Source organism: Callithrix jacchus, chromosome 1, assembly GCF_049354715.1.
Source record: "Callithrix jacchus isolate 240 chromosome 1, calJac240_pri, whole genome shotgun sequence".
In the NCBI taxonomy this organism is placed as follows: Eukaryota; Metazoa; Chordata; class Mammalia; order Primates; family Cebidae; genus Callithrix; species Callithrix jacchus.
In genome coordinates this window covers 95,113,765-95,136,292 of record NC_133502.1, presented here as the reverse complement: position 1 = coordinate 95,136,292, position 22,528 = coordinate 95,113,765, and the positions used below count along the sequence as shown (strand labels likewise).

The 22,528-nt window shown below is 36.1% G+C and overlaps 1 long non-coding RNA gene across 8 annotated transcripts in view; it reads left to right on the top strand.

Moving 5' to 3' along the window:
* LOC103792869 (uncharacterized) overlaps positions 1-13,531 on the top strand; it is a 40,870-nt gene extending 27,339 nt beyond the window's left edge. For 5 of the 8 annotated variants that reach the window (XR_013533039.1, XR_013533045.1, XR_013533044.1 and 2 more), the window contains one exon: positions 5,141-5,278. This is a non-coding gene — a long non-coding RNA (uncharacterized LOC103792869). Of the gene's footprint in view, positions 1-5,140; positions 6,208-12,147 lie in introns of those variants that run through there. The other 3 variants (XR_013533043.1, XR_013533038.1, XR_013533041.1) reach the window with 3 other exon arrangements.
* The last annotated feature ends 8,997 nt before the right edge of the window (positions 13,532-22,528 follow it).

Below are 22,528 nucleotides of genomic sequence, written 5' to 3'. Positions count from 1 at the left end.
AGCAAAGACCTGGAATCAACCCAAATGCCCATTGATAATAGACTGGATTGGAAAAATGTGGCACATATACACCATGGAATATTATGCAGCAATCAGAAATGATGAGTTCGTGTCGTTTGTAGGGACATGGATGAATCTGGAGAACATCATCCTCAGCAAACTGACACAAGAACAGAAAATGAAACACCGCATATTCTCACTCATAGGTGGGTGATGAAAAATGAGAACACATGGACACAGAAAGGGGAGTACTAAACACTGGGGTCTATTGGGGGAAAAGGGGAGGGCCAGTGGGAGGGGGAGGTGGGGAGGGATAGCCTGGGGAGAAATGCCAAATGTGGGTGAAGGGGAGAAGAAAAGCAAAGCACACTGCCATGTGTGTACCTACGCAACTGTCTTGCATGCTCTGCTCATGTACCCCAAAACCTATAATCCAATAAAAAATTAAAAAAAAAAAAACAAATAACAAAATGCAGCAAACATAAATCATTCCAGTAATTATATTAATGTTCATAGAATAAATTCTCCAACTAAAGAACAGGGATTGATTGAATAGACTTAAAAAATGATCCAACTGGATACTGTCTACAAGATAATTTATACTGTACCATTTAAAATACCTTGACATTTCTTTTACTTTTTTTATTTTTTGAGTTATATTCTTGGTGGTTGTCTTAGGGATTATAATTGAAATTTAATTTTATAACAATCTATTTCAAAATAATAACAACATAATTACAATCATATGAAAAAACTTTGCTCCTATAGATCCTCATCCTCCCCTCCTTTGTGCTGTTATTGTTATACAAATTATATCTTTATGCCTTATTTGTTCAACAACACTAATTACAATCATTCCTATACAGAGCAGTTTTAAAAATTAGATAGATTTTATTAAAAAAAAAAAAAGAATTCCAAACCAAAAAATACATGTAGACAGCGTTTTATAATTATTTAGTTATCTTGAGTGGTACTCTTTATTTTTTTTATGTGGCTTGAGTTGCTATCTAGTGTTCTTTCATTTTCTCTTACAGGATTCCCTTTTTTGTATGGAGATATGCTTCTGACAAATTCAGTTTCATTTATCTTGAAAAATCTTAATTTTATTTTTCATTTTTGAAGGATAGTTTTACTGGATGATGTAATTATTGGTTGATAGTCTTTCTTTCAGCCCTTTAAATATGTCTGCCCACTGCCTTCTGACTTCCATGCTTTTGATGAGAAATTGGCTGTAAATTTTATTAAGGATTCCTTCTACATGATGAGATGTTTCTTTTTTGTTGCCCTCAAATTTACTCTTTGTTATTGACTTTCACCAATTAGATTATAATGTCTCTAATTGTGGCTTTCTTTGAGTTTATCCTATTTGAATTTTGCTAAGTTTATTATATGTGCTGATTAATATTTGCATCAAATTTTTGAAGTTTCCAGCTATTATTTCTTCAACTATTCTTTCTAAAGCTTTATCTTCTCTCCTTCAAAGAGAAGGAGAAAACTGTCATTTTGCTTATGTTGGTATGTTTAGTGGTGTCTCACAGGTCTCTGAAGCTTCATTTATTTTTCTTCATTTTATTTTTCTGTCCATTGGATTTGATCATCTGAATTTATCATGGTTCATGATGCTTTCTTCTACCTACTTAAGTCTTTACTTGACCCCTCAAGTGAAATTTTCATTTCTGTTATTGTACTTTTCAAGTTTGTTCCTTTTCTATAATTTCTATCTTTCTTTTTTTTTTTTTTTTAAGAAAAAATACTCTTTGGTGAGACATTGTTCTCATACTTTTCTTAAGTTATTTATTTGGCAAGGTCTTGCTCTGTTGCTCAGGCTAGAGTCTGGTAGCTCAATCATAGCTCACTACAGCCTCAAGGCTCTGGGCAAAAATGATCCTCCTGCTTCAACCTCCTGAGTAGCTAGGACTATACCCATGTGCCACTATGCCTGGCTAATTTTTTAAATTTTGTGGAGAAAGGCTCTCACTATGTTAACCAAGTTGGTCTCAAACTCCTGGCCTCAACTAATTTTTTTCATCTCAGCTTCCCAAAGTGCTGGAATTACAGGCACAAGCCACTGTACCTGGCCTCTTAAGTTCTTTAACCATGGCTTCCTTTACTTACTTTAACATATTTAAGCTAGCTAATTTGAATTCTTTGTCAGGCTGGGCACGGTGGCTCATGCCTATAATTCCGGCATTTTGGGAGGTCAAGGCAGGCAGATCACCTGAGGTCAGGAGTTCAAGACCAGCCTGACCAGCGTGGTGAAACCAGTCTATACTAAAAATATAAAAATTAGCCTGGTGTGGTGGCTCACACCTGTAATCTCAGCTTCTCAAGAGGCTGAGGTATGAGAATCACTTGAACCTGGGAGGCAGAGGTTGTAGTGACCCAAGAGTGCACCGCTGCACTCCAGCCTGGGGAACAGAGTCTCTGTTTTAATCTGTTTAAGACAATGACTCTGTCTTAAATAAATAAATAAATAATTTGTTTAGGAGGTTCAACATTTGGTCTTTCTCAAGGGTAGTTTATTTTTACTATGTTTCTCCCCTGTGTATGAGCCATACTTTATTTCTTTGCACATATTATAATTATTTTTTTGTCAAAACTTGGAGATTTAAAATAATGTAATATGAAAACTCTGGAAATCAAATTCCTCCTTCTCCTCAGGATCTGTTGTTGGTGTCTGCTAATTGGAGTAGATAGTTGTTTGTTTAGCAACTTTTCCAAATTAATATGCTAAGGTCTGTATTCTTTGTTATGTGTTACCAGTGAAAGCTCTGCTTAGCTAGGTTAGTAATCAAGTAATGATTAGATAATGATTTTCTTAAATGCCTGCAACCAATAAGACTCCAAGTCTTTTCTGAGAGATTTGATATATTTGTTGTGGCATGCTTTTAACATTCATCTAGGCAGTTAACAAAAAGTAAAATTTTACTTTCTCCTTGCATAGAGCCTCCAGTTTAGCCAGAAGTAAGAGGGGTTCAGCCTTCTCAGGATTTTCCTGAGTATTCACACGGTCCTATATATATGCTCTGCCTTCTATATTGCAAGAATATGTTGCAGTTTTTCAGACTCTTCTTTGGACATCTAATCCCGAGACTTTCCTTTTAACCTTTTTGGCTAGCCTGTTGTTGCCCTAACAATTGTATACAATTTTAGGTAATTGCCCTTAAATGTATTTGACAAACACACCTTATATGGTATGAAAGTGTGTCTTCTTCAAATCTCCTGTTGAAATATAATTTCTGATCTTGGCGGTATGGCCTAGTGGGAGGTGTTTGGGTCATGGGAATAGATCCCTCCTGAATGATTTGATGACCTTCCCATGGTAATGATGAGTTCTCACTCTGGAATTTTATGTAAGAACTTGTTGTTTAAAGGATTCTGGCACCTCCTTCCTTGCTTGTTCCCTCACTTACCATGAGACATAGTGCCTTCCCCTTTGCCTTCTGCCATGACTGTAAACTCCCTGAGGCCTCACCAAGAGCTGAACACATGCTGGTACCATGCTTATACAGCCTGCCAGAACCGTGACCTTCCCCTGGTAATGAGTGAATTCACATGAGAGCTGGTTGATTAAAGGAGTCTGGCACCTCCTCCGCCCTCTCTTGTTACCTCACTGGCCAAGTGACATACCAGCTCTCCCTTTGCCTTCTGCCATGACTGTAAGGTCCCTGAGGCCTCACCAGAAGCTGAGGACATGCTGGTGCCATGCTTGTACAGCCTGCAAAACCTCTTTTCTTTATAAATTATTACGTCTCAGGTATTTATTTATAGTAATGCAAGACAGACTAATACAGTCCCTAAGGATATGGCTGTTTACACTGAATGAGCTCTGAGTCAGGTTAAAGACAAATTTGTGGATGGGGTTTTCCAGGGAACCACCAACAGATAAAACAACAATCTTCTGAGAATGGGGCTTTGAAGGAAGCTTAGCCCCATTCTTCCCTTTCCGGTGCCCGACAGACTTCTGGTTTTCACCATGATTGTGACTATTCATTTTCAAGGTGCTGTTCATTTTCAAGGTGAGAAGAGAGGATGGGAATAGGGTAAATTACAGCAACACAAAGCTCACTATTCAAGTTTCAGTTGTTTTTCTTGAAAAAATATTTCCTATATTTTTGCATTTGGTTAGTTTCTAGAATTCTGAAAAAATTCAGAAATTTCTGTCAAGTATTACACTGTTGCTCATTGCTTTCATGTAGAGAAATAATTTTTAGAGGTCTTTATTCTGCCATTTTTATTGATGTCACCTAGCTTCATCCTTATTCTTGAAAGATATTTTCACTGAATTTAGAGTTCTCATTTGGCAATCGTTATCCCCCTGCATATTGAAGATATTCCACTGTATTTTTGATGCATATTTTCTCTGCTGAGAAGTCAGCTCTCAGCAAGTAACTCCTTTGAAAGTTATCTCCTTTTTTTTTCTGGCAAATTTTAAGTATTTTCCCTTTGTCTTTGGTAATATATAATATCAGTATGATATTTTAAATTATGGTTTTATTCTTATTAGTCCTGCTTGGAAATCACTGGGCTTTTTAAACTAAAGAACTTGTGCATTTAATCAATTATACAAAACTCTCAGCCTATATATTTTAAAATATTGTCTCTGCACCCTCCTCTTTTTCCTTCCCTTCACATTAAAAGAATGTTGGGATTTTTCATCTTTTTTTCTATATCTCTTAGCATTCCTTCCATATATTTCATATTTTTGTTTCTTTTTGCTGCATTTGGATCATTTTATATGTCCTCTCTTTTATTTTACTAAATTACTCCTTAGCAATGTTTAATGTACTTAGAGTTTTACATTTTATTATTTTTTAATTATACAAGTTCTTTTTTGTTTTTCTACAAATATACTAGGTTTTGTTTTAGAACTCCCTATTCCTTGAAAATACTTTCAGGGTTATCTTTTTATTTGTTTAAGTAGACTAAGCATAGTTATTTTATAAGCTATATATAATAATTCTAATATCTGAATTATTTGCTTATCTATTTCCCTAAATTATTGTTTTGGTTATTTCTTGCTCATGATATTGCTGCCTTGTGTGCTTATTATCTGTGAATAAATATTTTGGGAGACTCCTGAAGCCTAGATTCCTGAAAATGCCTTTTTAATTAAATGATTTACTTTTGTTTCTTCCAGGTACCTGGTGCACCACAGTCTGAAACCACCTTTAACCAATTTTACATTTTGGGTTCCCTGGATGTCTTAGTCCATTTCTGCTGCTAAAACAGAATACCACGAACTGGGTAATTTCAAATGAAAATAAATTTACTGGCTTATGGTTCTGAAGGCTGGGAAGTCTGAGATCAAGGGGCCAGCATCTGACCGTGGCCTTCTTGCTGTGTTATGGTAGAAGGGCAAAGAGAAGGTGAGAGAGATCGAGAGATTGAACTTGCAACCTCAAGCCCTTTTATAATTGACATTAATCCATTCATGAGGGTGGAACCCTCATGACCTAAACCCCCTCCCTTAGGCCCAGCTTTCAATACTGTTGCATTGGGGATTAAATTTCCAAAGCATACTTTTCGAAAAACACATTCAAACCATAACACTGGATATACATTTAAAAAAAAAATTTGTGTTAGGATCAGGCCATGGCCATAAGTTCTCTGGGGTATTTTTCCTTTATCATTTTAGCCTCCCACGCTCTACAGTGTGCTAGAAGTAGGGATGGGAGATGTAATTTTGTGTTATATGTAAAGAAAATATTAACAGTTTACATGTTATTAAGGGGTCCTATATTTTATAGACAGAATTTTTTGTTTCATTTTGTTTTGGTCCTTATTCTCTTACATGTTTGCCAAGTTTGTGAAGTCATATTGTCATTGGGTACAATGGTTCATTTAAAGTACACATGAAAAGGAATTCTGTCACAAAGCTGCAAATCACTAGTTGATGGATTTTTAGCTTAAAAAAAAGTGAGGCATTTAAGAAACCTTATCATACACCACATTAAGACAGCAGAGATTTCTATCCAGATTTCTACGTAGTGACCTTACTGAGGTGCTTTTTGTTTCATGTCATTCACTAATTCCTAATTAAACACAAGCCAATTTTTGTGTGTGCATTACAACAGTGTATTTTATTTACAGAAAAGATGTTTCATTCTCAGCAACATATGAGATTCTGAAAAAATCTTGAGCAATAAATTAATAGAGATATTTCTTTGCTGTATAATTTAATAAATATAAGCAATGATTTAGTAACTGTTGAGTTTCTAGCTTAAGTAATCACTTATTAGTTATTGGTGAGGTAACATAAAAAGGAATGTTGATTTATTTTTAATCTGAAAATACAGTATAATACTTGATTAATTATATAGTGAATTACTATATTAATAGAAAAATACAATATAGAATTCTGAAATTCTTATCTCCTTTTTCCATTTTAGACTGAGTGACAAAGTTACCATTAATACATGCAATGTTGCTCAGATTTTTAAATCACATTTTGTCTTGTTGATTTATTCAACTTTTCTTATTTTATAGGAAGCTAATCATATAAAATTTCCTGAATGATAGACTTACAAAGACATACTTAACATTTATTTTTAAATTTTATAACAGGCTATATTTTTACCATGCTAAATAGAATTCTGCAATTGTGGTTTCTCCATGCTACAAAGAATGTACGTAGTGAAGCTTAGCTTGTCACATGGTGAACTGGTGAAAACGGCATCTTGGAAATGGTATCAACATTGTTCTCTAATGAAAGAGAAAATAGCAGACAGGAAACTTCATGGGAGTTTAGAATACTTTTAGGGAAAATATTCTGAAAAAACATTCAGTTTCTACAGTTTAGTTATAATGATAGAAATCATGAATATTAAGTATAGTATGCCTCAAAAAAATTTTTGCTTTCTTTTTGTACTGCTGATTGGAAAAAAGTATATTGAAGTACACATATAAACTAGCCTGTTCTTATGTCACTTATTTTTTAATGTAAGGTGTGAAGATAGCTTACAGCACTTTTTAATGCACAAAAAATAATCTTAATGAATGCTACAAAATTGTACAGTCTCATGATAATTATTTGCTTTAAAACCTTCCTGTATTTCATAAACTCTGGGTAAAATGACTTTATGTGTTACTTGAGCAAATTTAATCCTCTGCTAATGAATATGTTATTTGGTTTCATAATTTCTCTCTCTCTCTTTTTTTTTTTTTTTGGTAAACACTTTAAATATTTTACTCCATTCTATTCTTGCTTGCATGGTTTCTGAAGAGAGATCTGATGTAATTCTTATTCTTGCTCCTCTATAGGTAACATGTTTTTCTCCCTCTAGCTTCTTTCAAGATTTTAGTTTTCTACAGTTTTTATAAACTAAAACTACTGTCTTTAGTTTTCTACAGTTTCAATAAGAAATACCTAGGTACAGAGTTTTTGGAATTTATACTGCTTGGTATTCTCTGAGCTTCCTGGATCTATGGTTTTGTGCCTAACATCAATTTTGAAAATTCTCAGTCATTATCATATCAAACCTTTCTTCTGTTTCTTTCTTAGTGTATGTTATGTCTTTTATAATTGTCCCACAGATAAACATACCATTCCAACATCTTGAAATGTCCAAGAAATATATTTTCTCAAGAATAAGGGAAAACCGAGAGTTGAATTTGGGAACCATTGTTTTAATTCATTTGCTCCTCCATTTATTCATTCAACTTGTTTTTTATTGAATCCCTACTTTGTGTTGGTTCTAATAAACTTTATTTAAAAACACAGCCTTGCATGCATTATGTCCCTTGAATATTTCTCAGCAGTGACAACTTCATCGCTTTGGTAATGAACCAGGAATTAATAATTTTATCTTTTATTGTTTATTTCTAGAATTTAACAGAAACATGTAAAAGCCTGTAATGACATTTTCACCTTTTCTATGGGAAGAAATAGCTATAGAATTGGTAGCATGTATTATTACTGCGTTTTGCTTTTGAAGGAGAAGCAGCTGTATGATCATGAAAATCATCAAAAAATAAAAAATGCCAATGACTTTGCAAAATTTGCAAGTTAAATACATTTTTAAAAATGAAGATGACATCTAACAAAGGAGAAATATGTTTATTTATCTTAATGATTTACCATTAAAAGTATCAGTTTAATAGAATAAAATGAACACAGCCACAGATGGCTTAATTTTACCCCTTGAACATAGTTCTTTTTGCCATATGGAATCATGCATGAACAGCAGCTCATTCCTCAGTCTGCAATAGTCCTACCAAAAGGGAAGCCTTAACAGAACAGTGTGTATTAATAACAAACACAAACACAGAATTGCTAAATATTTTGATTTATGTTTTTGGCTTCACAATTGCTACCTTGGGAGTGCTTATGATATCTAAGTATATCCCTTCATTCTAAGGGGATAAGAAATATTATGGCTAAGTAAGACACTCTCTCTGTAGCCGTGCATTATTTTCTAGTGTTGCACTTTGCAAAAGAGCAACTGTACATATTCAGGGGTATCTTGCTTTATGTAATAGAATATCTCTGAAAAGCCTGGGTACATGTAACTCAGCCATTACATTCAAACGATATCTTAAGTATACTGTGGGAAAGCTGAAAACAGCCTGTAAAGTCCTTTCACAGTCTATAGAATCACTGATAGTTTCTCTTTTTGGCTTTGATTGTTAAAATTTTTGATACTATGTGAAAAACATCATGTTTTATTCAAAGACAAGCTGCTTCTTGTAACTACCGTTATTTTGTATGATTGGGGTCTACATTTTTAAGTTCTAATACATTTAAAAGTGTCAAGGCATCTATATTTACTGTTCTGAAAAATGCAGGTCCTAGAGGTGGACGCCTTGGTTTCAAAATCTAGGACTTACAACCTACTAATTCTGTGATCTCTAAATTGGCTTGGTTTTCTATTAAAATAAGTATAATACTGCAAAGCTTTCTTGTGCATATTAACCAAGACAATGCATGGAAGTACTTAGCAAAATACCTGGCTTACTAGATCTTAATCGCTCTCATTTGTCACATGGTTGAAAGTGAAAAATACAGATTGTAGAAAGCAATTATCTCATTAGTATTTAACAATATGCAGAAAATTATTTTTTCCATTTTTTTAGATTTGTAAGAGCAAGAAATTGCAATGGTATATACAAAATCAAGTAAACTAGTACAGAAAAATTTAAATTTAAAGTCTTAGGCTATTACATGTATGAATATTGAAAACATTTTGCTAAGGGAAAGAGTCCAGTTACAAAAGACCATGTATTATGTTATTCCATTTCTATGAAACATCCTGAATATATAACACCGTTTGGACAGAAAGTAGATTAGAAGTTGCCTAGCATTGAGTGGGAGATGCGAGCAATTGGAGGGTGTTAGCTAATTTGGGTGGGGTTTCTTTTTGGGCTGAAGCAAAGCTTAAAAATTGGTTGTGGTGATGGATGCGCAACTTTGTCACTATACTAAAAGTCATTCATTTATACACTTTAAAAGGGTAAATTGTCTGGCATGTGAATTATATCTCAAGCTATATTTTTGAAAGTAAACTCTGCCTCTCTATATTCCCACTCGTAGGCCCACTGCCCATAGTGTCCACTTTTAGTTCTTCTGAGTGTTCTCAATTTACCAACTTTGGGTTGTATGTGTTGACATTCAATCTTATAAAAATTCTTCCTCATATGTCTACCTCTATCTGTGGGTTTGCCTTTTCCTGCTTTTTAAAATGTTTTTATTTATTTTCATATCTGAGTTTCTCTTCCTTCTCTCACCTCTTCTCTCTCTCTCCACACACACACACACACACACACATCACATTCAAGAAAAAAATCTGCAGGTAGTTGTGCTCCAAAATATAGTTTCTCTCTGAGAGGCAAGATGTGGTTAGTTCATTTTTCCCCTTTTATCTCTCTATATTTTCTAATTTTCAGTAACTATTAGGTATTAATTATATTATTGAACATAATAAGATGTTGAGGATATTGATGAAAATATTTTAAAAATTATTTTAAATACTTGCCTTCCTAATTAGGCAGAATTCTTAGACTATTTTCCTTTTCCTTGATTATGTTGATTATGCAGGTCATGCCTCCATACCAAACATCCTCCAACTTCTACACAACTTCCAGAGTGATTTTTCTAATACACAAAAATGATTGGGTTAATCCTATGCTGAAAAACCTTGACTTGCTCATTATCACCTCCTGAAGACATATCTGGATTCCTGTCATGACACAAAAGGCCTTCATAATCCAACCTAACCTACTTTTTTTTTTTTTGGAGTTAATTCTTGGTGTTAGATGCTGTGCTAGGGTTGCAAAGGAAAAAGAGAAATTGATATTATACCCTTGGGGAGTTCACAGATTGTGAACTGGTGCTCTTCTTAGTAGTTGAAACGGTCTGGTTAGCACATAGAGCAGTAATCACCATGGCATTTCAGAATCCTGGGCTCTTTTGTGCAGTAAACAAATAAAGGCTCTTCACCTGTCATCTGTTTTGGTCAAAATAAAGGAGTCCAGAATTTCCTTGGAAAGAGGAAATGGCTATAAGGAAAATAAGCCTTGAAAAATAGTGGGAACACAGTGAGGCTCTGCTGATAGTAATGCCACTTTTACATATGCATGTGGAGTGATGAGTAATTACAACCCGTGTTGTACAACTTTTTGAATCTACAGAGGCTTTGATGCAAAAATAACCATCTCTTACCTGTCTATTTTATTTAGCCCTCCAGACAACTTCATAAGATGTTATTGGTGTCTCAATTCATAGATAAGGAATGAAATTCAAAAAGATCAAATTGCTGACTTGAGATTACATAGCAAATAAAATCAGACTTTCTTCTGTCTTCAAATTTTGTTATTATCATGGAGAAAACATCAGGATTTAATCTTTGATTTAAGAGCAAAGAAGTGGGATATTAGTTTCTGGGACTGAAAGCCATCAGGAAGAAATGTCTTGGAACTATCTGTGCCCCTTATAGTGACAAGAACCACAGCAAGACATCATTATTCTGCTTACCTTGTGCCCAGCACTTTACTAGATGCTTTACATAGATTATTGAATATATTTTTGAATTTAATTCTGAGAAACTCTATGAGGTAGCTGCTTTCTTTTCCTCTATTGTCTAGATGAGGAAAGCAAGGCTTAGATAAGTGACTTAGCTCAAAGTCACACAATAAGTGGCAGAGCTGGAACTTGCCCCATAATAGAGCCCATGTTCTTCCCTCGAGCTCCACAACCGGCTGCATGCCTTCCTTTAAGAGAATGGTTAGAAGTAATCTTTTTTCTTGTTAAAATCCAGGAAAGCTGTTTCTGGAATTTTGGGTGTCACACAAGTTTTTTACAGTTCCTCTTCTTTCTTTGGCTCAAAGCCACCCTGATTAAACAGATGGATGGGTATGATGACAACTTGTTCCTGCTATAATTTTCCTGTCTCCTCGACCTTATCTTAATGCTCTAATATTACCAAGCCATTGCAATTGTTTATAACCAGCTTATCATTTGGCCTTATTACAAAAATCCAAGAAAATTAGAATTTTATGGTAAAAGGAGTAGAAGGAATACCAAAATTATAATTTGAAAACATAATTTCCAATCCTAGGTCTGTCCCTTTTTAACTGTTGAGGTGTCTATTTTCTTCATTTTAAATTGTCAATTTCCCCTGTGCCTCCCCTCACAGAACACATAGAAGATCCTAAACTGATGAGTAATTTATTAAAAACAAAACAACCCCAAACTCTCTGTCACCTGAACCACTCGCGACCGAGTCCTGTGAATTCTCTCTCTTTTAAATTAACTTCTAAGAATATGAAAATCTTTCTAAATTTTCATTGATTTATCTCTGGAAATTGAGCCCAACTCACTTCTCTCTTTTTGTTAATTTGCTGGCTTTTATTTTCAAATAGAAGATAATTTTTCTTTAAATAGTGGCAAATATAGCATTCTCTTTATGCAAAAAGTAGATATACAAGACATACTCAGATGGAAATGACTCTTAAACACATTTTTCCTCTTTTTCAGTTCATGAATATGACAGGTAAGTAGGTGTATATTCTTCAATCATTATGGAAATCCTGATTGCTGATTTCCCATCCAATGCATATTTCGAGAAGAAGCCATGAATATTTTCTTTCCTCAGTCTTTCCTGCAGTTTTTAATTTTGTGGTTCTAGATAGCTCTCATGTTTCTTACAGCAGGAGTTTGAAGCTGGAATCATATTGACCTTGGCCAGACCAAACAGAAGATTAATGAAATGAAGCTGAATGACAGTGCCGGCCCAACATTCACAACATTCATCTTCTCCCTTCAGTTCTTTTGCCCCTGGGTCTCATTTCATTTCCCCTGACTCTGACTCTTTTCTATTTCTCATGTCTGGGAGAATTACTTTACATGTTGGACTGGAAGTTTGGATTTGGTGGTCATCATTGTGAATGTAGTAGCTATAAGTGATGATGATGTCATCCAGGGAAAGTAAATAAATGTGAAAAAGAAGAATGCCATCAGAAGGACAAAGGACTGTCTGAAAGTCCTCATTTCTCATGTCAGCTTTAATATATTGCCCCAATAATTTTTTCGTTTGAATTTAAAAGTTTTCATTAGCTAAACCTATAAATACACACATAAATAAAGCTGACATTTACCATAAAACTAAAAGGCATAAGATCCTATAAAAGAATGAGTGAATATACATACCTGATCTCTGGATGAGATAACTTTCTAAATGTGTCACCCAAGGCAGAGTCTTAAGAAAAACGATTAATAGAAGGTATATCATTTATGTCTCTATAGCTATTAATAGAAGATATATATCTTCCATTAATCTATGTATCTTTTGTTAATGGAGATATAGAGAGAATATTTGGAAGATATGTATTTTCTAATTAATAAAAAATACTTAGATTAATAAAAGTGTGTAGAATAATATACGTAGAAAAAATAATTACATCTATTCATAGATGAATGAATCGATATTTCTAATCAACTCTGAAAGAAACAAAATATGAAAAAGATTTGGTAACCCACATAACATGTAATAAAAAATTTTATATATAAATAGCCCACATACCATTAAGAAAATGGTAAAGAATACACTAGTCAAGTATTATTGTTCAAAAAGGAAATCTTTTTGGAAGAGGGAAATATATTATTATTTAGTTATTATAATAAAAGTATGTTTAGTAACTGAAATCAAAATATTGGAGAAAAACAGATAAAGATAAGGAGAGATTGCAGTGTTTAGTGGAGTTCACATTAATGAAGCTGATGGTACAATTAGATTAAACTATATCCATTCTCAGTGACATCAATTATTTATCAAGTTAATGATTTTAGAATAGAAAATTCCTACACAAACAAGAGTAACTGGAGCCAGAGCCATGTGTCATATAACTTTGTCTACCTTAAGGGAAGGCATAGGGAGGAGTTTGTAAGAGGGATGAGGCATAGATTATAATTTGAAATCACAAGGCACTCCTCTTAGCTTGTTATAAAACTTAAGAAATTTCTTCAGAGCCGCAATCCTCTTGATTTTCCTCCTAATAAAGATGTGGTTAATGCAAATAATAAAGAAGAAGAAAAGAGAGAAGAATAAAATAGACACAATAAAAAATGATAAAGGGGATATCACCACTGATCCCACAAAACTATAAACTACCGTCAGAGAATACTATAAACACTTCTATGCAAATAAACTAGAAAATCTAGAAGAAATGGATAAATTCCTGGACACACACAGCCTCCCAAGACTAAACCAATATGAAGTCAAATCCCTGAATAGACCAATAACAAGTTCTGAAATTGAGGCAGCAATTAACAGCCTACAAACCAAAAAAGTCCAGGACCAGATGGATTCATAGCTGAATTCTACCAAATGTACAAAGAGGCACTGGCACCATTCCTTCTGAAACTCTTCCAAATAATACAAAAAGAGGGAACCCTCCCTAACTCATTTTATAATGCCAGCATCATCCTGTTACCAAAACCTGGCAGACACACAACAAAAAAAGAAAATTTCAGGCCAATATCCCTGATGAATATCTATGCAAAAATCCTCAATAAAATACTGGCAAACAGAATCCAGCAGCACATCAAAAAGCTTATCCACCATGATCAAGTTGTCTTCAGCCCTGGGATGCAAGGCTGGTTCATCATATGCAAATCAATAGATGTAATCCATCACATAAACAGAACCAATGACAAAACCCACATGATTATCTCAATAGATTTAGAAAAGGCCTTTGACAAAATTCAACAGCACGTCATGCTAAAAACTCTCAATAAATTAAGTATTGATGGAACACATCTCAAAATAATAGGAACTATTTATGATAAAACCACAGCCAGTATCATAATGAATGGACAAAAACTGGAAGCATTCCCTTTGAAAACCAGTACAAGACAAGAATGCCCTCTCTCACCACTCCTATTCAACATAGTATTGGAAGTTCTGGCCAGGGCAATCAGGCAAGAAAAAGAAATAAAGATTATTCAATTAGGAAAGGAGGAAGTCAAATTGTCTCTATTTGCAGACGACATGATTGTGTATTTAGAAAACCCCATCATCTCAGCTCAAAATCTCCTTAAGCTGATAAGCAACTTCAGCAAAGTCTGAGGATATAAAATCAATGTGCAAAAATCACAAGTATTCCTATACACCAATAACAGACAGAAAACCAAATCGTGAGTGAACTCCCATTGGCAATTGCTACAAAGAGAATAAAATACCTAGAAATATAACTTACAAGGGTTGTGAAGGACCTTGTCAAGGAGAACTACAAACCACTGCTCAAGGAAATAAGAGAGGGCACAAACAAATGGAAAAACATTCCATGCTCATGGATAGGAAGAATCAATATTGTGAAAATGGCCATACTGCTCAAAGTAATTTATAGATTCAATGCAATCCCCATGAAGCTCCCATTGATTTTGTTCACAGAATTGGAAAAACGACTTTAAATTTCATAAGGAAGCAAAAAGAATGAAGCTGGAGGCATCATGCTACCTGCCTTCAAACTATACTATAAGGCTATAGTAACAAAAACTGCATGATACTGGTACCAAAACAGATATATAGACCAATGGAACAAAACAGAGGCCTCAGAAATAACACCACACATCTACAACCATCTGATCTTTGACAAACCTGGCAAAAACACGCAAAGGGGAAAGGATTCCCTATTCAATAAATGGTGTTGAGAAAACTGGCTAGCCATATGCAGAAAGCTGAAGCTGGATTCCTTCCTCACAACTTATACAAAAATTAACTCAAGATGGATTAAAGACTTAAATGAAGACCTAAAACCACAAAAACCCTAGAAGAAAACGTAGGTAATACCCTTCAGGACATAGGCATGGGCAGACTTCATGACTAAAACACCAAAAGCAATGGCAACAAAAGCCAAAATAGACCAATGGGATCTACTTAATCTAAAGAGCTTCTGCACAGCAAAGGAAACTATTATCAGAGTGAACAGGCAACCTACAGAATGGGAGAAAAAAAATTTACAATCTATCCATCTGACAGAAGACTAATATCCAGAATCTGCAAAGAACTTAAACAAATTTACAAGAAAAACAACCCCATCAAAAAGTGGGCAAAGGTTATGAACAGACACTTCTCAAAAGAAGACATTTTTGTAAATTAGTTAAACCATTATGGAAGACAGTGTGGTGATTCCTCAGGGACCTAGAAATAGAAATTCCATTTGACCCAGCAATCCCATTACTGGGTATATATCCAAAGGATTATAAATCGTTCTAATATAAGGACACATGCACACAAATGTTCATTGCAGCACTGTTTACAATAGCAAAGACCTGGAATTAATCCAAATGCCCATCAATGATAGACTGGACAGGGAAAATGTGGCACATATACACCATGGAATATTATGCAGCAATCAAAAACGATGAGTTTGTGTCCTTTGTAGGGACATGGATGAATCTGGAGAACATCATTCTCAGCAAACTGACACAAGAACAGAAAATGAAATACCGCATTTTCCCACTCATAGGCAGGTGTTGAACAATGAGAACACATGGACACAGGGAGGGGAGCACTACACACTGGGGTCTGTTGGGGGGAATAGGGCAGGGACGGTGGGGGGTGGGGAGCTGGGGAGAGATAGCATGGTGAGAAATGCCAGGTATAGGTGAAGGGGAGGAAGGCAGCAAATCACACTGCCACGTGTGTACCTATGCAACTATATTGCATGTTCTTCACATGTACCCCAAAACCTAAAATGCAATAAAAAAGAAACAAAGAAATAAAGAAAAGCTCACTCCCGAGCCTTTCATTTAGAACACCAAAAGCTGTCCCTTGTTCCCTTGTTTTTCAGCCACATAGACAGTGAAAGGTTTTTTCTAAATTTGGGAGTCCCAAAGCAGCGGCTGTTCTTAGTTGTTTTTTTTTTTCTTTAAGTTTAGAAATGCCTATTGGCAGGTTCCATCCCAATTTCAAAACTCATGATCATTTCCTTTAGAAATTCATAGAGTGGTTTTAACAATTAGCTCAAAATCAGGAATTCAAACCTGGCAGAATCCAGCCATTCCCAAAATGGTTTTTAACTATTTCTTAGTCTGAGGGGGCTGGAGTGCCAGGATGTCTTTTTATTCCTGATCTAGGGCCTTGTCCTAGGAGTAAACCCATACCCTGTTTGACCCTTTGGAAAGAAATTTGGGTCTTGTTTGAGGGGTACCTGATACTCTTATGTTCCCAAGAAATTAAGGACCTGAAATGTATTTTAATCAGAGTTATCTCTAGTAGGGCTGGAAATTAATAGGTCATCCACATAATGTAGGATGGATCCCTTAATTTACTGTAGTTCCCTTAATTCTTTTGCCAATACATTGCCAAAGAGATGGGGACTTTCTCTAAAATCTTAGAGAAAGACAGTCCAGGTAAACTGAGATGTAGCATGAGCATCTGGGTCAGTCTATTCAAAAGCAAAAATATACTGGGAGTCTAAGCATAAAGGCATACAAAAGAAAGCATCCTTTAAATCTAATACTGTGAATCAATTAGCACTTTCAAGGATTTGGGTCAATATTGTGTAAGTATAAGGATCTAGTGCATGGAGTGGGACTATAGCCTCATTAACTGACCTCAGTTCCTAAACAAATCTGTATTCCTCATTTGGTTTATTTACAGGTAAAATGGGGTGTTACAGGGGAATAACAGGGTTGTAATTGTCCATACTTCAGAAATTTTGCTATCAAGGACTGTATACCCTGTTGTTCTTCAGGTCTCAAAGGATATATATATATATATATATATATATATATATATATGTATATATTGTGTGTGTGTGTGTGTGGATAAGCAACATTTGGTTTTAAAGTAACCTTGATTAAGGGCATATTAATAGCTCTACCAGGAATTTCTGTCCCAAACTGAGGGGTCTACTTGAGAAGTAGTATGTGAAGGAAGGGAGGGCTTTTGTCTGTATTAAAGCAAGCCCTCAGAGCTAGGACTAGTGCCCATTTCTGACCTATTACATTTTTATGAGGCTTTCCAAACTGAACTTGGCCTGTAATTGGGAAAGTGAATCTCTTCGCAGTGAAGAAATAGAGCACTCAGGCATAAGTAAGAACTGAGGGGGCTAGAGTGCCAGGATGTCTTTTTATTCCTGAACTAGGGTCCCTTTTTCTGTGGGGAAATGCATGGTCCCCAGGGTGCAACCAAAGAGGTATGTGAATCTCTTAACTTTTGACTGGCCATCAATTTTCACTATGATACATGAGTGGAAAGACAATGTCACTGAGAAATGACATTGTGGAGAAGGCTGCTTCTGTATCCAATAAGAACTCAATATTCTTACCTGCCACATCAGGGATTACCCAGCGTTCCTCTGTGGAGATGGTAAGGTATCCTGTGGGAGCTGAGGGGAACCTCAGGCCCTGTCAGCCTCTGTTATCTTGGCTACTATGGGTTTGGGTGGCCCAGGCTCCGTTTGGAGCCCAGGGTAGTCTCTTTTCCAGTGGTCCTCTCAATTACAGAAGGCATGCTGATTATGGCCCAAGGACTGGCAAGTTAAGGGCTCTCATCTGGGCATACCAGATACTGATCTCATTACACTTACTCAGGATAGGTAACCTTCAGGTGGCAATGGGCTTGAGGCAGCCATGAACAATTTTGCTTTTTTGGCTATCTTTTGGATTTCTCTGCCTCTTTTGCCCTGTCTCTATTGTAAACTCCAAATGCCATCTTTAAGAGTTGGCTTATAGGGGTTTGACATTCCATTTTTTGGCTTTTGCAGCTTCCTCCTAATGTAAGGGGTAGATTGAGTAATAAAGTGCATACCCAGGAGATTGCACTCTTCTGGAGAGCCTGGGTCTGCATTTGTGTATTTCCTAAGGGCCTCAACCAAACAGCCCTATAACAGAGCAGGATTTTTGTTCTTCCCCTGAGTTACTTCTCTAACCTTGTCACCATTGATTGGCTTAACCACTTACTTTTTCATACCTTCTGTTATATGAGTTACTATGTGATTTAGCATTTGAGGTCTTGGGAACCCCTCTGGTAATACCACTGACGGTTCAGACCTGGAACTGATCTCCTCTCACATGATAAATGGCATGGCCTTAGTTATGAGCAGCCACTCCATTTGCATATTCACAGGCAGTACCTAGAACCCTTTGTTTCTCCTCTATAGTACAGCAGGTGAAAATTAATATTTGCAAGTCATGTCAAGTCAAAGGACATAGCCAACTTAATAAAACCTTCTACAAACTTCCCTGGATCCTCAGAAAACCCACCAAATTTCTCTTTGCAAAAGCCAAATCAGTCATAGAAAGGAAAGGGCACATACACTGGTTGTCCCCAAATCTCCATCAGCTACTTCTCAACATGGATGCAGTCTCAGTTTTAGTGATTGATATGGGGACCTAATCTTGGTGATATTGGTTAGACTTACTTCCTCAGGCAGCTGTGGGTATAGGCTGGGGCAGGTTGGATAAGGGAGAGGGGTGTCTGGTAACCTTGGATGGGAGCCACCTCAGAATTGGGGAACAGGGGGCTTGGCATTGGGGAGGAGGCAAGGACTTTCTGAGAGGAGTCACTGGGAGGAGATCATCTGGGATATATGGTGTAACTTCTTTGTGCCTAGAAGTGAGATGAGCCAGACACATCCTACAGTTGTCCCTTACGTCAGGATCCTAGTAAGAGGCCATAAAAGCCCGTACATAAGGAACCTCTCCCCACTTTCCTTTTTTTTTTTTTTAACAAAATAAGTCCAATTATAAAATAATTTTAAGACAAATTTCTTGGTCTCCAAATATGTATTGGACCCAGATGGTGTTGCAATAGAAAATGAGTTTCTTTCACTTTGTGCTGTCTAATTGGAATTTGCTCCAATTGCCTAAAAGGCATCCTAGCAGTGAGTCCCTTGGGATCTTGCTGTCGTCCCCATGTCTAACAAGGATCTCTACTAGATGCAGAAGATTTTTCTAAGTCAAACGAGAGCCCACTTATTTTCACTTTCAGATTTCCACCTCCCTTTTCCTCAAGAAAGGTCAGTAGGGGAACTGCCAGCAATTCTTGCAAAGGGGGTATAAGTACAGTTAGCAGGGCATGACAAAAGTGAAGTATGAGATATGAGTGGGCAGGGGAGCCATGACTGCTTCTACCAGCAGATGGAATATGATAAAAGAGGAGTTTTAACAAGGAAAATATAGAAGGAGACGGTAATGGGTTTATCATAGTCTAAATTTCACAAAAAGCAAAGAAAGTATTAACTGAAATGGGCAGCAGGACAAAGGCAAACAATGCTTAAAGGGTGCCTAATGCCGAAAAAATCTGGAACATCCAGGCATTGGCCAATGAAGGTCCCTTCCTCAAATGGCAAAAACCCAGGGGCATGCGAGGGTTGGCCATCAATGAACCACAAAAGCCCAAGATCTAACATAATTGTGGCCACATAGTAATGTGACTCTGGTGTCCCAGAATCAGGACAATGGGAGAACCTCTCAAAATAAACAATTGCCAAATCAAAATAAACAATAGCCAAATCAAAGACCACAAATGTGACAATGAAATTGGTGTAAAAGTAAAATGGCTGGTCATTAGAGATTCAAAATAAAAAGGTCTAAGAAAGAGCAACAAGAACATGCCAGTCATGCTCCCGTCTGGGGCACCCAAATGACAGGGGACAACAAATTATCAAGCCAGAGGTCCTGTTTCCACTTCTTTGCTCACCCAAAAAGGTTGATATCAAGGGGAGACAACAGAGACTCAGCTATCAGTGAAAGCCAATTAGTGCCTATCAGTTTTAATTTCGGTTATGGGTGAAGATTTCACTCAGGTTCCCTCAGCCTGTTAGTCACCAGGAAAGATAATGGCTCTGAAAAGGGCCTTTGACTACTGCCACACAGCTATATAGCATTATAGCCCTATAGACTGACAGCTCCCATCTCTTTCAAGTCCCTTTGTCTTGTTTGTGTTGTTTGTTCCTTCATCCTTTCATGGTCACTAGGCTGATGCAGGTGTACCCCCAAATTGAGGCTTAGCCTGGGATGGTTCTTGGCTTTGCTCAAGAAAGAATTCAAGAGTGAGGCAACAGGGAAGGAAAGCAAGTTTATTAGAGAAACAGTGTACACGCAAACGGCTGCACCATAGTCAGAGCAGGGCTACCCTGTGGACCAGACTAGCACTTGCAGACTGCTTGCTAACTATAATTATACTCACTACTCGCTCTTAACTGTATGTCAAATAAAGGGTGGATTATTTACAGACTTTCTGGAAAAGGGTTGACAAGTTCTAACAACCATATAAGGTAACTTCTGGGTCATTACTATGGTGTCATTTGTAAACTGTCAAGGCACTAGTAGGAGTGTCTTATGCAAATGTGTTATAGTTCCTAGTCCCACCTGGTTTGGGTTAGTTTCTTTGCTTCATCTTGTTTAATCAGCAGGGTCATGACTGCTTAGAGAATAAGTCCTGCTGATCTCCTACCTCAAAGTCCTGGCCATTTGGGATTGATTGTTCTAGGAGCGGTTGTGTATTATGACTTTCTACAAGTCTACCTTACAGCAGGCTGGCTTCCTGGGATGGTTGAGTTCCTGGGATGGTTGAGTTCCTGGGAAGGTTGTTACAGGTTGTGGGTCAGAGTTCTGTTTTTATGTGTGGTCTGGTCGATTTTCATTTGTATATTCAATCTCTCAATACAACACACAAAATGGTTACTAGAGGCAGTCCAATACAGTACAGTAAACCTAGCCATGAACAGTCCCCATTTATCACCTTTGGTCTCTCCAGACTACTGCATCCTGGTCCAAGTATACATACTTTAAACTTTACACTGCAGAGCCAGAATAATGTCAGTTTCCCAGTAGTCTCTGAGACTCATGGTAAGAAGCCGATGGGTCAGCTGTACAGCTTATCCTGCAGTTCAAAAAGAAACATGGGCAGGAAATGAAAGGCAAACAGAAGTGACAACTATTTTTCTCCCAAACTACCTTCATGGCTATCATGTTTTATCTAGAAACCTTAATGAAACCCCTGTTCGAGTCTTTGAAACTGCTTTTTATTACTCTCAGATTTAGGTGATTTAAGACTGTATCATCCAGATAAAACTATCTGTGGAGCTGTAGTGATAAGCTGCACAACTTGCTGAATGGTTTGGTGATAATAGTCTGACAGTTAAATTGCCCTTGGACAGGATGCCACATGCAGGTGCTTAAAGACTCTTTCTGAGAATTGTGGAGGTACTGCTACATTCCATGTGTAGGAGTTTAGATTAGAAAAAAGCAAAAGGCACTTGAAGGTAAATGAACTAATAGTTTTGCTTTGGGTTTTGTTTGAACAGGAAGAGAGATCAATTGTCAACTACCAAATTTATTTTTGTACATACATTGAAAAATGTAGTACTTTGAAGGCTCTCAACAAAAAGAGTAGTAAGTAAAAATGATGAAACTTTTGCAGTGCTTTCTTACTATTCATTTAGAAACATTTCTGTTTGCATTACCAGAAACCATATTACTTATATTTTTTTCTCTCTGAGCTATCTAAGATGTATAAATCCCATGTCTCAAATAATTTCGAATGAGATTGAGAAAAACTAATTTCAACTCAGTGTAATAGAATAAGCATTTGATGATGCTATGCCTTGCTCTCAGCACTGCCATCTTAAAGTCAAAAGGTAACATTTCATTTCTGATCTTAATATAAATAAGGAAGTACAGATTAAAGAAAACATTTGAAAAGCTTCATAGGAACTACTAGAAAAATAAAAATTGAGTGTGTTATTTTAAGAGTAATGGAAAATATAATAGCAATTAAAGCCTTGTGTATAAACTACAGAGAAATAAAAGGAAAGTAAGAAAACATTGCAAAACAAGAAAAAAGGTGTCATTAGACAAAAAATAAGTTATTGCAACCAAAAGAAATTGTTTCAACTTTCTTTCTTAAAAGGAAAGATTAATTATATTATCTCTATAAACGAAACTGATGCTGATCATTCTAGATGGCTTAGTATAAGAAGATAAGCCAAGATGTACCAGGAAAAATCACCAATAATCAAAACATAGATGTTGCAATGTAACTATCAAATGAGGATAATTGAAGGTCAAAAGAATTAA